Source organism: Gorilla gorilla, chromosome 20 (genome assembly GCF_029281585.2).
Source record: "Gorilla gorilla gorilla isolate KB3781 chromosome 20, NHGRI_mGorGor1-v2.1_pri, whole genome shotgun sequence".
NCBI lineage: Eukaryota > Metazoa > Chordata > Mammalia > Primates > Hominidae > Gorilla > Gorilla gorilla.
Genome location: NC_073244.2, coordinates 69,885,231 through 69,900,912, shown reverse-complemented (window position 1 = coordinate 69,900,912; position 15,682 = coordinate 69,885,231). Strand labels below are relative to the sequence as shown.

The 15,682-nt window shown below is 45.7% G+C and overlaps 2 protein-coding genes across 3 annotated transcripts in view; both read right to left on the bottom strand.

Moving 5' to 3' along the window:
* The window catches only part of ZNF776 (zinc finger protein 776), a 61,517-nt gene that overhangs the window by 9,279 nt on the left and 36,556 nt on the right, over positions 1-15,682 (bottom strand). For both annotated transcript variants that reach the window (XR_010132073.1, XR_010132075.1), the window contains one exon: positions 6,968-7,094. The gene's annotated coding sequence lies outside the window, so the exon portion shown is untranslated. The remainder of the gene's footprint in view (positions 1-6,967; positions 7,095-15,682) is intronic.
* ZNF586 (zinc finger protein 586) overlaps positions 1-15,682 on the bottom strand; it is a 49,661-nt gene that overhangs the window by 9,279 nt on the left and 24,700 nt on the right. The window contains exon 4 of the transcript XR_010132076.1: positions 6,968-7,094. The gene's annotated coding sequence lies outside the window, so the exon portion shown is untranslated. The remainder of the gene's footprint in view (positions 1-6,967; positions 7,095-15,682) is intronic.

Below are 15,682 nucleotides of genomic sequence, written 5' to 3'. Positions count from 1 at the left end.
GTATGATTAAATTATTTTGACTACAGCCACCCTGTTATGGTAGCAAATACTAGGTCTTACTCATTTTTTCTAACTGTTTTTTGTACCCATCCTGTCATTATGTCTTATGGAGAATTTTCTTTTGTTCCCAACAAAACAATGAAACTCACAAAACTGACTGTAATAACTTGGGTAACATGAATTTAAAGAGCAATCAATACTTAATGTTCTCAGCTCTGAGTGCACACATTGTAAGTCTGAATGATGCCAATGATATGGCCACTTAGATAAGTAAAGTTTGGGAGCATCTCAAATAGTATTTTTATTCTCTGGGTGCAGGATGAGCTTCCTAGAGTCTGATGTGATACCTATTTGATGCTTTTACAAAGAATCAATAGTCTTCCTCCCTTGAGGTGTGAGCAGGGCTTTCCAGCAGCCCTCAGAGTGTAACATGGTCTGCATTTGGTTTGCTCTTGGAGGATACCACCATTGTTGGCTGAGAGCTCTGGGAAGTACTTTACCCAGAAGGCGCTAGTTGCAAGGCCCAGGATGAGGGATTTCTGGGCATGCTTGTCAGGCCAGGGAGTACTGGGTTGGGACTGAGAAGGCACAAGAGGAGTAGTCATCTCTGCTCCCAAGTGGCAGGTCTGAGGCTCATAGGCACTGGCTGGGGTGATGCCTGCTCCACCCACAGTTGATGGCAGCAGCCACACTGAGGGACCTAGCTCAGGTAAATGCTGTGTATTACAGGCTTCACCCCAGGTAGAGTAATACAGGTAGAGGAACCAATAGGTGCAAAGGCTTGGAGGTGCATCTGAGCCATGAACATTTCAGAACCTGGTAACCATGTTGTGTCATGATCACATAAGTCCAGAAGTTTAAGACCGGCTTGGGCAACATAGTGAGACCCCGTCTCTCAAAAAAAAAAAAAAGCCCTAGTAAAAACTGAAGATGAGCCAGAGTCACACCTGTATTGGTTGTCTTAGGGGTTGTGCCTTCAATCTGAGTGTCCTGGGATGTATGGAGATTTGTGAACAGAAGAGGGTCATGTCCTTGGTAGAACTTTAAAAGTTTCCAAAAGCCTCTCAGAGAACAGACTGGAATAAGGATGATGAGGACAATGAGGCACTGAGAAGTGGAGTCTTCTTTCTAGGCCATAGGTGGTAAGAAGGAGCACTGAGGATTGAAATCAGTTAGTTAGCCCCAGGGCCCCTGGCTTTATGGTTGTGTAGGGATCAATGGAGGTTTGATCAGCTGGAGCTGGTCACAGTTGCCTTATTTTCATGGGTTCTGAACACTGAAAATGCTTATGGTGCCAACACAGGGAAAGAGAAAGTGTCCCAGTCTCTCCCTGAACCTGACACTACCTGTGTGGTGTCTGAGATTATGGTGTCTTGAGTGTTCACTTGATGTTTTCCCAGTTCTTGGAGTGGAGAACCTGTGGATACACCAAGCTCAGAGTCCTGAGTACCAGCCAAGGATTAATAGAAGTGTTCTTATTTCTGGCAACCAATGGAAACAGGTGTAGAAAGCTATTTTAGGAATTCATACCATTTTGTGCAAATGCTTTGAGGTGTGACTGAGCTTGGACCTATGTACGGCAGGCATCTATTCTTTCTCATAAGAACAAGAAGCCGGGTCAAGATTCAGGCCTGTAATGTGGTTGCCTGAAAAGGTGGGCATCTGTTTTGGAGATGCTGGGATGCTTGGATGGGGAAAGAGGTGGTCTAATCCAGATGTTCATAGGATCTATCTGCTTGCACACTGGAGGAGAACAGACTCCTGGATTAATGAGGAGGCAGTTAGCACGGAGGGAAGTTTACCAGCATAATTCAGATGAGTTGATGGACCAGGTGAATGCCGTGCAGATGGGAGAAAAGGAGACATTCTACCTATATTTTTAATAAAGGAACAAGTAGATCTTTGCATGTTGTAGGTGAGGGAGAGAGAGAGAAGGGTCAATGATGTGACCCCTGGTTTTTTTTTTTTTTTTTTTTTGAGACGGAGTTTTGCTCTTGTTGCTGAGGCTGGAGTGCAGTTGTGCCATCTCAGCTCACTGCAAATTCTGTCTGCCAGGTTCAAGTGATTCTCCTGCCTCAGCCTCCTGAGTAGCTGGGATTAGCCCGACACCATGCCTGGCTAATTTTTGTATTTTTAGTAGAGATGGGGTTTCACCATGTTGGTCAGGCTGGTCTTGAACTCCTGATCTCAGGTGATCTACCCACCTCAACCTCCCAAAGTGCTAGGATTATGGCGTGAGCCATTGGCCCAACCATATTTTATTTCTTAATGAAAACGGAAATAGGCAAAATACATTTGAGAAGAAGAAAATGAGTTGCCAGACATAGTGCTTTGAGAGGGTGAGGTGAGAGGATTGCTTGAGCCTAGGAGTTTAAGGCCAGCCTGAGCAACATAATGAGATCCTGTCTCTACAAAAAAATTTAAAAATTCGGTGGGTGTGCTGGCATGTGCCTGTAGTCCCAGTTACTCAGGAGGCTGGGGTGGGAGGACGCTTGAGCCCAGGAGGTTGAGGTTGCAGTGAGCTATGATCAAACTACTGCCCTCTTGGCTGGGTGACAGAGCAAGATCTTTTCTCTAAAAATAAATAAGAATTTAAAAAGCAAGCAAAATATATAAATAGACATTTTACTAAAGAAGGAACATCCACTTATAAAAAAGGGTAAAAATTTAAAAGACTATCCATATTCTCTGCTGGGCACGGTGGCTCACACCTGTAATCCCAGAATACTGGGAGGCTGAGGCAGGCAGATCACAATGTCAAGAGATTGAGACCATCCTAGCTAACAGGGTGAAACCCCATTTCTATTAAAAATACAAAAAATTGGCCGGGTGTGGTGGCCCACGCCTGTAATCCTAGCATTTTGGGAGGCTGAGGTAGGTGGATCACGAGATCAAGATCATCCTGGCTAACATGGTGAAACCCTGTCTCTAATAAAAATACAAAAAAATTAGCCGGGCATGGTGGCATGCATCTGTAGTCCCAGCTACTAGGGAGGCTGAGACAGAAGAATTGCTCAAACTCAGGAGGCGGAGGTTGCAGTGAGCCGAGATCACGCCACTGCACTCTATCCTGGGCGACAGAGAGAGGCTTTGTCTCAAAAAAAAAAAAGACTATCCATATTCTGTACTGATAAAAACATGAAAGTGGAATTCACGGACACTGGTGACAGTAACACTAAAGGGAACAACCATATTAATTTTACAGTACACTTTGGTGTTGCTTAAAAAGCTATACATTTGCTGGATGCAGTGGCTCATGCCTATAATCCCAGCACTTTGGGAGGCTGAGGTAGGTAGATCACGAGGTCAGGAGTTCAAGACCAGCGTGGCCAAGATGGTGAAACCTCACCTCTACTAAAAATACAAAAAAATTAGCTGGGCATGGTAGCATGTGCCTGTAGTCCCAGCTACTTCGGAGGGTGAGCCAGGAAAATTGCTTGAACCCACGAGGCAGAGGTTGCAGTGAGCCGAGATTGCATCACTGCACTCCAGCCTGAGTGACAGAGCGAGACTCCATCTCAAAACAGACAAACAAACAGCTATAGATTTACCTATTCTGATTCAGTTATTGAACCCCCAGATAGTAACACACAAAAAAGAAACATATTTACATAAAGAACTGTACTAAAGTGTCTGTAGTTTTATTTATGGAAGCCAAAAATGAGAAATAGATTAATGATGTATAAACAGATGAATGAATATACAGTGATATTTCATAGCATGTCATCTCAGCAATATAAAAAGGAGTGAACTACTCAAGTATCATCACTGACAAATCTCAAAATAAATATACTGCATGATACCATCCAGGGATAAAGATTAAACACTTCACGACAACAAGTCACATATAAAAATGTAGAAAATGTAAAATAATCTATTATAAAGCAAAGTTATCAATGGTCATCTGGAAGGCAGAGGTAAAGACGTTCCCAGACTCCAGGTAAATATGAAGGTGATGGATCATATTACAGGTTTATTAATGTCAAAACTTATCACACTGTACAGTTTAAATATGTGCAGTTTTGGCCAGGCACGGGGGCTCATGCCTGTAATCCCAGCACTTTGGGAGGCCGAGGCAGGCGGATCACATGGCCAGGAGATCGAGACCATCCTGGCTAACACGGTGAAACCCCGTCTCTACTAAAAATAGAAAAATTAGCCGGGCGTGGCTGTGGGCGCCTATAGTCCCAGCTACTCAGGAGGCTGAGGCAGGAGAATGGCATGAACCCAGGAGGCGGAGCTTGCAGTGAGCTGAGATTGTGCTACTGCACTCCAGCCTGGGTGACAGAGCCAGACTCTGTCTCAAATAAATAAATAAATATAAATAAAAATAAATATGTGCAGTTTTTTTGAAAGTCATTTATTTTGGCCAGGCACGGTGGCTAATGCCTGTAATCCCAGGACTTTGGGAGGCCGAGGTGGGCGGATCGCCTGAGGCCAGGAGTTTGAGAACAGCCTGGCCAACATGGTGAAACCTCACCTCTACTAAAAATACAAAAAATAGCTGGGCATGGTGGCAGGTGCCTGTAATCCCAGCTACTCGGGAGGCTAAGGCAGGAGAATCGCTTGAACCTGGAAGGCAGAGGTTGCAGTGACCCAAGATCGTGCCACTCAATTCCAGCCTGGGCAACAAGAGCGAGACTCCATCTCAAAGAAAAAAAAAAAGTGATTTATTTCTTATTACAGCTTCAAAAATGTAATTTTAAAAATCTGGACTTGATTTTTGCAAGAGGTTTATTAACTATTGCTGTATCATCTCCTCAACCTGAGGCAACTAGCCTTCATGGTAACAAAAACATGACGAACAATAAAGACCATTTCCAGATGATTCAGAAAGAATGACGGCTGGTCACGTGATGGGCCACGTAGTGGTCTAATGGACATCCCTGCTCCCTGTCTTCTTCCTCCTGCCTATGCAGGAATGACCTTTAGGTCAATTAGACCAGAAGGACTACCACAAATAACAAAATCTTTAGGTTATTCTCTCCAGCACTGACCTTAGCCACATAAGATTCAATTAAGAAGGTCCTGAGAATTTCTGTATGTATTCATCCTTCACAGCCATGTCTGGATCATAGTAGAAGCCCTTTTAAAATGCAGTAATTCCAAAAAACTTATCATTTCCACTATAACCTCACAACCTGTGAAGGTACCCTCAACAGCACTGAAACATAATGCACCATCCCTCGTGAAGTAGAGAACAATTTCATGTTGCTCTCAGAAGCACCAGAGATTGTGATGAAAACTGCCACTCTTTCAGGTTGACCTATGAACCCCAAAATTATGGTATTTTTGAGATAGTTTCGCTCTTGTTGCTCATCCTGGTATGGGGAGGCATTACCTGAGCTCACTGCAGCCTCCACCTCCCAGGTTAAAGTGATTCTTGTGCCTCAGCCTCCCAAGTAGCTGGGATTATAGGCGAATGCCACGATGCCTGGCTAATTTTGTATTTTTAGTAGAGATGGGGTTTCAGCATGTTGGCCAGGCTGGTCTGGAACTCCTGACCTCAGCTGACCCTTCTGCCTCAGCCTCCCAAAGTGCTGGGATCACAGGCACGAGCCACCGTGCCCATCTGCAAATCCAGTGTTCAAACAATTCCACACTGTAAATACAGCTCTCAAGATTGAAGGTGTCTTAAGCAGCAGAGTCTTTATTATAACACAAACAAGGGAGACAGGCTGCAGGCAGGCTGTCTGATTTGTGACTGGCAGGCTGGAAAATTCTATCTTAAGAATCCTGTGAGGGCCGGGCACGGTGGCTCACGCCTATAATCCCAGCATTTTGGGAGGCTGAGGCAGGTGGATCACGAGGTCAGGAGATCGAGGCCATCCTGGCTAACACAGTGAAACCCCATCTCTACTGAAAATACAAAAAAAAAAAAAAAACAATTAGCCAGGCGTGGTGGCGGGCACCTGTAGTCCCAGCTACTTGGGAGGCTGAGGCAGGAGAATGGTGTGAACCCGGGAGGTGGAGCTTGCAGTGAGCCGAGATTGCGCACTGCACTCCAGTATGGGTGACAGAGCGGGACTCCATCTTAAAAAAAAAAAAAAAAGAATCCTGCGAGATCCAAGAGATCCCTGAAAAAGGTAGTCCATCTTTTCAAGTCACCAGAAGAGTTCTCTGCACCAAAAATTAGTCAGGTCCTTGGCCTACCTCATCAGACACAAAGAATTGAGAATGGAATGAGTACTGAGGATACTAAAAAATCCCCCTGGCGAATGAAAGAAAAAGTTACTTCTGGATCATAATGAGGTAGGGGAATGATGAAACTGTGAGTACCTGCCAAGTGGTAAAGGTGAAATGCTTTTTGCAAGATAACTGGCAGTCACATAAGTCTGGCAAGGGACACGGGCAGGTTGAAAAATGCAATGGAGGCCGGGCGCAGTGGCTCACGCCTGTAATCCCAGCACTTTGGGAGGCTGAGGTGGGCGGATCACGAGGTCAGGAGATCGAGACCATCCTGGCGAACATGGTGAAATCCCGTCTCTACTAAAAATACAAAAAATTAGCCGGGCGTGGTGGCGGGCGCCTGTAGTCCCAGCTACTTGGGAGGCTGAGGCAGGAGAATGGCATGAATACGGGAGGCAGAGCTTGCAGTGAGCCGAGACTGCGCCACTGCACTCCAGCCTGGGCGACAGAGCGAGACTCCGTCTCAAAAAAAGAAGTCTTAGATCTGCACAGTCACCCAGAAAGGCAGAAGACAACCAAGGTGGGATGCATTAGGGTGTCTTTAAGACTCCTGACCCTAACTCTTTCCCTGGGAGCCTGCAACAAAGCAGACTGGGGCTGCTCAAGGAAAGGAGAGGGCAGTACATGTATCTCAGTACTACCAACCACAGAACTGATCCAGAGAATTGGAGAATGAAGCTGTGCCACAGTCCTGATGTGAGAAAGACGTTATCACCAAGAGGAATAAAGGGGAGGGGCAGAGACTAACTCAGGTCACAGTTAAGTATGAGTACCTTACCCAGGGAGGATATAAGTGTCAGGGTCTCCAGCATCACATCATGGTACAGGCATCCCTGAGCCTCATTAAGAAGACTCCATTCCTCCAGGGAAAAGTTTACAGCCACGTCTTCAAAGGTCACACTGCTCTGTTATGATGGGGATAGATGAAACCATAAATGGCCCCTGTGCTGAAGACCCACAGTCCACTTCCCCAACATATCTACCCTTGCCCATCCTCCTCTTCCCAGGATCCCCAACTCAGAGGAGAAACTTTGCCCACTAGTGCCACTGTGTCCTCATGGGACCACTGATCATGACACATAGCCATCAGCAACAAGAGGAAGATAAACAAATAGATATCTATGCTGTGATCCTGAAATAAGGGGTTCCATCCCCTCCTTTCTAGCAATTCCCCTGGTATAGCAAAGGTCACATGAATCCCAATGCAGTGCCTAAGAACCTTCAAACATAATCCCTGTGTACCTATACATCCTTCCCATCTTTGGACACCACAGACACATGTCAATTGCCACCAACACCTAACTCCCCCACACCATAGGCCTCTCTCTGGCCTTGCCAGAAGTTAAAGTATTTTATTCCCCCTTTCTTCTACTGATAAGGGTAGGAGTCTTACCCTAGGGTTATAGTGATGGCCAAACACACAACACCTGATGCTGAACATAAGTCATCAAGAAAGTTAATTAATCAAATATGCTCACAACTTGAGAGAAGAGGACACCACTCACCACAGATAGCCACATGGGGGTTGCACTATGCATAAGAGAGAGCAACCAGGGACTGTGGTATGTAAGCTTTTCTGAATCAAGGTGTGATAGCCCCTGATTCCCTTGAAAGGATGCAACTGGCTTGTTTTTAATTTTTGAGACAGGGTCTCGCTCTGTCACTCCTGCTGGAGCGTAGTGGTGCAATTACAGCTCACTGCAGCCTGCACTTTCCAGATTTCAGGGATCCTCCTACCTCAGCCTCCCGAGTGGCTGGGACCATAGGTGTGCGACACCACACCCAGCTGTAACTGGCTTGTTTGAATTAACTCTGTGTGTAGAAATGAAATTCAAACTTGCTACAAATAAATAATAAACAGGAACTCTGCTTAGTCCTCTTGATTAAAAGGGTAGTTAGGCTAGGACACATTATCCAAAAGAGCAGAGTGGGAAGGGGGATTTGTACTCAGACCATTTGAGGTAATACTAGTATCACCAGATATGAAGGTAGCACATGATATTGACCTTAAATTTAGGGCTCACACCATAATGTGGCTGACATCATCCACAGTAGTCTTGGTGAATTAAAAAGCAATCCAAAATTATCACAGAATTCCAATGGTTCCTAATAGCAGTGGTAGTACCAAGTCATTATACGAAGCCGTCCATGCATAAATCCACAGGAAAAAAGAACGTTAGTGTTTTCAGGTATTCATGGCCCTATTCCACTTCTGTGCTGCATTTGTTATCTTCAGAAATTATGACTTTCTTCTGTCCACCTAACTCCATTCAAAGCCTAGACCCATTGGCCGTCAATCTCGGGCCTAGTGACTCTCACAAGGTGACCTTATTTGCCTCCATATCCACCAGGCTGAATGAAACACCCCAGGCCCCACAAAAGTCATCTCAATATCGTGGTGTGGCCACAGAGTGGCGAATTAGCACAAGGCTGAGTGTCATCTTCCCTCAGCTACTCCTATGCTTCTGCTTGCATCTCATGTCTATTCATTCCTTGGAAGCCTATGTCACCTGCCAAACTAGGCTACCAGATATATTCTCCCTTCATGGCCATTTACCTCCCTCACCTGTTTTCTGAAGTACAATACCATCACCAGGTACACAAGCAGGAAACCCAACCTCCACTTCCTGTCTTCCTAGTAGTGTCACCACCATAATCTGAAGGTTGCCCCTTCCAAATGTGATCCATGACCCACTCATCTTGCTCCACACAGTGGCTACCATATATTGGATAGCTCCAATATTAACCCTTCCCCAGATATTTGCATCCATGGGTTTAGGTGCCCATTTGATAGCTCCACTAAGTATTATCTATTACATTTCAGAATCTTAACATGGCTGTGATATTGTGAAATATATATTTGGTCATCTCCTTTCCTGGCATGGAACTCCTAAAATTCATGAAACTCTCAAATTTATAAGTGACTTTGAATGGTAATGAGTTGAATGATGTTTGGTAACCCCTAGATAACTTCAGGATGGAGACTGGTCAGGGAAAAGACTGTCAGGATTTGAGCATCTGGACTAGGGCAGTAGCTTCCAGTTTGATCTTCTTCCTCCCTCAACCCCACAGTCTGTTGTCCACTCTGTAACCAGACAGAACCTGTTAAAACACTGGTAACATCATTTAACCCCCTCCAGTTTCACTTTCTTTTTTTTTCGCGATGGATTCTCACTTTGTTGCTCAGGCTCGAGTGCAGATTGGCACAATCTTGGCTCATTGCCGCCTCCATCTCCCAGGTTCAAGGGAGTCTTACACCTCAGCCTGCGAGTAGCTGAGATTCCAGGCACCCGCCACCATGCCCAGCTGATTTTTGTATTTTTAGTAGAGACTGGGTTTTACCATGTTGGCCAGACTGGTCTAGATCTCCTGACCTCAAGCGATCCACCCGCCTTGACCTCCCAAAGTGCTGGGATTACAGGCGAGAGCCACCACGCCCGGCCTCTCCAGTTTCACTTCTAAGCCATTTGCACATCCCAGTATCATTCCTGGGTTAATCCACCACATGTGTTTCCCACCGGTTGACAGACATGAAAACACTTCTCCATAGCCTGTGTCAGTGACTTAGGTTTGGGGTTTGAGGATTTTGCAAGATCCCCAGATCGAAGGACAGGAGAAATTGCACTTAAGAGTCCTAGGAGGCCTGGCCAGACCAGCGGCTCACGCCTGTAATCCCAGCACTTTAGGAGGCCAAGGCGGGAGGATTGCTTGAGCCCAGGAGTTTTCGACCATCTTAGGCAACATGGCAAAACCCCGTCTCTATTAAAAATACAAAAATTAGCCAGTTTCTCGGGAGACTGAGATGGGAGGATCACCTGAGCCTGGGGAGGTCAAGACTATGCTGAGCCATGATCGCGTCACTGCACTCCAACCTGGGTACCAAGAGTGACACTCTGTCGCTAAATAAATAAATAAATTCCCAGGACATTAAGATCTAGACATATAGGTGAGGATGAGGACCAGTGAGGGACTAGAGCATCCTATACTTCCTTCTGTGGGTTCCTTAAATACTTCCATAGCCATGAGAAGGTGTGCCAAAAGGCGGGGCTTTCAGGAATGTGTCCCTGCTGGGATTTGATAGACTCAGGTTTCTCTGTAAGCTTTTTTTGGCCCTGTAGCCAGGTGACCTCAGGCTGAGTCTCTAATCTTGTGGCCCAGTGCTCAATGTCACCTCTTACCAGCTATGTGACCTTGAGCAAATATTCAACCTCTCAATGCCTCACTGTCCTCATCACCGCCTTACACTCCGTTCTTCCTTTGAACATCTTTTCGGAATCTTTAACTCTAACACAGATTTCCTCCTTTGTTCAAAACTGTCCATGGCTTCTATGGTCCTCACAAAGATCAATCCTCAGCCTGGTACTGAGGAAATAACTCCGACTCATACTTTGTTCTCAGTAGACACAAGATGTCCCTGTGTTCCGAATCCTCCTGGCGCAGTCGTGCCTCCAGGCCTTTGCCTAAGCCGGTCCCCCGGCCAGTCTCGCTCTCCCGACCGCATCAACCGGGTGTGGGAAACAGGGATTCCACCCGCCGGCGCCTCTAGGTCCCTGACAGAAGCCTGAGCTGCAAGGACGCGAGGAAGCGCCCCTCACAGTCAGGGGTCTCAGGGTCTGTGTGGGGATGGCGGGTGAGGCCTGGAGGTCGCAGCGCTCACTTGAGCGGCCGCCGCCACGACTTCATGCGCGGGCGGGGACGCAGGCCAGGCGGTTCCTGTGCTCGTCCTGTCCCAGGTCGCGACCAGCGGCGTCGCCAAGCCTCAGATCCGCCTGTGTGCAATGGGCACAACCACTCCTCTCGCGCGCTTTCGGTCCTGACAAAGAGGTACAGACGCAGCATAGGTGGATGGTCCTGACAAGCCAAAATGGCCACCGCGGCGAGGACGCAGGAAGTCCCTGCTTGACGTTATGTGCCTCCGCAATGGCGCGGCTTCTCTGAGGCTTCATTGGGCTTTCCAATTCACAGAGACGATTCCGGGTAATATTTAAGTTCCGAGAGACGCGCGGCGCTTAAAGGCCGCCTCCAACCTGACTTTCCGAAGAAGGGGCTAAGCTCCACCGCGACGGGCGTTGGGAAATGGCAACTCCAGGTCCAGTTGCAGAGGAGGCTCCCCCATCTTAGAAGAGGCCATACGCGCATTTCTGCGGGTACTGTGTGCAACCGATTACCCGTGTGTTTGGAGACTTATTTCAGAATTTGTGATGCTGAGCTTCTTCGCAGATCTAAGACATCATTTGAGATGCCATCAAGAGCCACAAATCAAAATGGACATTTCATTACATAGGGTCATAAAGACATAAATTGCATCTACTGGAAGCTAAAGCTAGTGTGTGTGTGTGTGTGTGTGTGTGTGTGTGTGTGTGTGTGTATATATATTTTTTTAGAACGGAGTCTGGCTCTGTAGCCCAGGCTGGAGTGCAGTGGCGCGATCTCGGCTCACTGCAAGCTTCGCCTCCCGGGTTCACGCCATTCTCCTGCCTCAGCCTCCCGAGTAGCTGGGACTACAGGTGCCCATCATGCCCGGCTAATTTTTTTGTATTTTTAGTAGAGACGGGGTTTCACTGTGTTAGCCAGGATGATCTTGATCTCCTGACCTCGTGATCCGCCCGCCTCCGCCTCCCAAAGTGCTAGGATTACAGGCGTGAGCCACTGCGCCCGGCATAAAGCTCATAAATATTTTTAAAGGCTATATATACATATAATATATATGAATGTATATGCATGCTTTGTACTACACATAAATTTGTAAAAATTTCATTATGATTTGAAAATTAACCAGTTATTTTAAATGGAATGAGAATTAAAAAGTATTACAGTAACATTCTGACTTAGAATATTGACATAAAATTCATTCATTACTTATATATATGTTTTGTTGAGACGGTGTCTTGCCCTGTCGCCCAGGCTGGAGTGCAGTGGTGTGATCTCAGCTCACTGCAACCTCCGCCCGGAGGGTTCAAGCAATTCTCCTGCCTCAGCCTCCCAAGTAGCCAGGATTACAGGAATGTGCCACCACACCCAGTTAATTTTTGTATTTTTTAGTAAAGACAGGGTTTCACCATGTTGACTCGGCTGGTCTCAAACTCCGGACCTCAGGTGATCCACCTGCCTTGGCCTCTCAAAGTGCTAGGATTACAGGCGTGAGCCACTGCTCCCGGCCAGTAGTCACTTATATTTTATCAGGCACATTTTACTGAACTGGATTTTATTATCTTATTTATTTGAGATGAGTCTCATTCTGTCGCCCAGGCTGGAGTGCAGTAGCACATCTCGGCTCACTGCAACCTCCGCCTCCCAGGTTCAAGCAAGTCTCCTGCCTCAGCCTCCTGAGTAGCTGCGTCTACAGGCGCATGCCGGCTCGTCCGGCTAATTTTCTGTATTTTAGTAGAGACAGGGTTTCACCGTCTCACCCAGGGTGGTCTCGAACTCCTGAGCTCAGGCAACCCGCCTGCCTCAGCCTCCCAAAGTGCTGGGATTACAGGCGCAAGCCACCGCACCCGCATGAACTGAATTTTTTTAAAGAGACTATGTCGCCCAGGCCTTACTCAAACTCGAGCTCATGTAATCCTCCTGTTTCAGCCTTCTGAGAAGCTGGGACTACAGAGCCATGGTGCCTGGCTTTAAAGTAAATTTCTTAAGAGTCTAAAATTCTCCAGCTTCCTAGTGCATTCAAATGAAGAATGATTGAAATAAAAATGCTGCTTGTTTTCCCAAGTTATTCTCTGTTGCTAACATTTTATTAATTTGAAAAAGTAAAACTTGCATTAAAATTCTGGAAAGAAAAAAAAATGTCTCCTAATAAACCAGAAACTTAACTATGAAACAGAAGATTCTGTATGTAGAATAATGTACTCTAACAGCATTTGCCACTGTGCATTTTAGGATCATGAATTGGATCAGTTTAAAGATATTTGAAAAATAATTAATTAGGCTGGGCATGGTAGCTCACGCCTGTAATCCCAGTACTTTGGGAGGCCGAGGCAGCTGGATCACCTGAGGTCAGGAGTTCAAGACCAGCCTGGCCAACAATGGTGAAACCTCATCTCTACGAAAAATAGAAAAATTAGCCAGGCGTGGTGGCAGGCACCTGTAATCCCAGCTACTCGGGAGGCTTAAGTAGGAGAATCACCTGAACCTGGGAGGCAGAGGTTGCAGTGAGCTGAGATTGTGCCACCGCACTTCAGCCTGGGCCACAGTGAGACTCTGTCTCAAAAAAAAAAAAGAAAAAAAAAAAAGAAAAGAAAGAATTAATTAACCAGGTAGACCAAGTAGAGGTTAGTAAAGTTACTTGTTTTAGAGTAAGTAATTCAAGGAGAAAATATACTACAACAAATTTATTTATTTATTTATTTTTTTGAGACGGAGTTTCACTCTATCACCCAGGCTGGAGTGCAGTGGAGCCATCTTGGCTCACTGCAACCTCCACCTCCCAGGTTCAAGCAATTCTCCTGCCTCAGCCTCCCGAGTAGCTGGGACTGCAGGTGCATGCCACCACACCCGGCTAATTTTTTATTTTTAGTAGAGACGGTTCGCCATGTTGGCCAGGCTGGTCTCAAACTCCTGACTTCAGATGATCTGTCTGCCTCAGCCTCCCAAAGTGCTGGGATTACAGGTGTGAACCACCATGCCCGGCCAACAACAACAAATTTATATAAATCATGTAAAAATTTATCAGGGAATATATTGATTTATATATCACATTAAAATTGAACAAAACTAAGAAATTACTAGCATAATCAAAATACCAAAAAGTTAGAATGATAAAGCACACTAATATATTGAGAATAGGAAGGAAATCTAAATATTTTGTACAGAAATTTTCTTTTTCTTTTTTTGAGACGGAATTTTGCTCTTGTTGCCCAGGCTGGAGTGCAACAGCGTGATCTCGGCTCACCGCAAACTCCACCTCCCAGGTTCAAGCGATTCTCCTGCCTCAGCCTTCCCAAGTAGCTGGGATTATAGGCATGCGCCACCAAGCCCAGCTAATTTTGTATTTTTAGTACAGATGGGGTTTCTCCATGTGGGTCAGGCTGTTCTCGAACTCTTGACCTCAGGCGATCCACCCACCTTGGCCTCCCAAAGTGCTGGGATTACAGGCGTGAGCCACCAAGCCTGGACTTATACAGAAATTTTCACATAAATTTTAGTAATATATAAGCAGAACAGGCCGGGCACGGTGGCTCACGCCTGTAATCCCAGCACTTTGGGAGGCCGAGGCGGGTGGATCACCTGAGGTCAGAAGTTCAAGACCAGCCTGGTCAACATGGTGAAACCTCGTCTCTACTAAATATACAAAAAATTAGCTGGGTGTGGTGGTGGACACCTGTAATCCCAGCTACTCGGGAGGCCGAGGCAGGAGAATCGCTTGAACCCAGGAGGCGGAGGTTGCAGGGAGCCGAGATCATGCCACTGCGCTCCAGCCTGGGCAACAAGAGCAAAACTTTGTCTCAAAAAAAAAAAAAAAAAAAAAAATTCATATGTGAATTAAGAAATGTTGTATTAATTATACAGACAAGAGCCTACAGATCCTAAAACTGCTCTCATTACTAAAAACTTTGTCTTTATAAACTAGATTTTTCTCTGACTACAAAGGTTTTGTGGGAATATAATTAGGGTGTTATCAAGAAAATTTTGGTTGGGCGTGGTGGCGCACGCTTGTACTCCCAGCACTTTAGGAGGCTGAGGCAGGCGGATCATCTGACATCAGGAGTTTGAGACCAGCCTGGCCAACATAGCAAAACCCCGTCTCTACTAAAGATACAAAAATTATCCGGGCATGGTGGTGGGCACCTGTAATCCCAGCTACTCTAGAGGCTGAGACAGGAGAATGACTTGAACCTGGGAGGTGGAGGTTGCAGTGAGCTGAGATCACGCCATTGCACCCCAGCCTGGGCAACAAGAGTGAAACTCTGTCTCAAAGAATAAAAAATAAAAGAGAAAATTTCACTCTCCACGGAAGTGACAGGAAGATATGTATCAGCGAGTGTGAGTGGTCATACATGGTTAATCTGAATAAGCCATTTTATGACTTCTAGATGACATCCCACACACCTGTATTGATTCAGAATCACTGGACATCTTTCCAGCAAGGGAATAAAATACTAGTAACTGAAAATAAAATGTACCTATAAAACATGATGTCATTAAGTAACATTTAGGGATTGACATGTTTTACATCCTTAACTATCTTGCTATTTGTAATTTACAATTTTTATTCATGTAACTTAAGTATTTTTCCATTCACTAAATGGGACAGGAAGTTTTAACTCTTGCATTCAACACGTTAATGCAATAGCCCTGCAGCTCGCATTTGTAAATCATGTTCCCAAAAGGATAAAAATGCATATACAAAAAATGTTATAAGGACACTAAACATCTACTCAAAAAAGTCTTCTTGTTCTTCACTTTATGTGAGTAAAGCTTTTTTTTTTTTTTTTTTTTTGAGACAGAGTAGTCTTGCTCTGTCGCCCAGGCTGGAGTGCAGTGGTGCGAT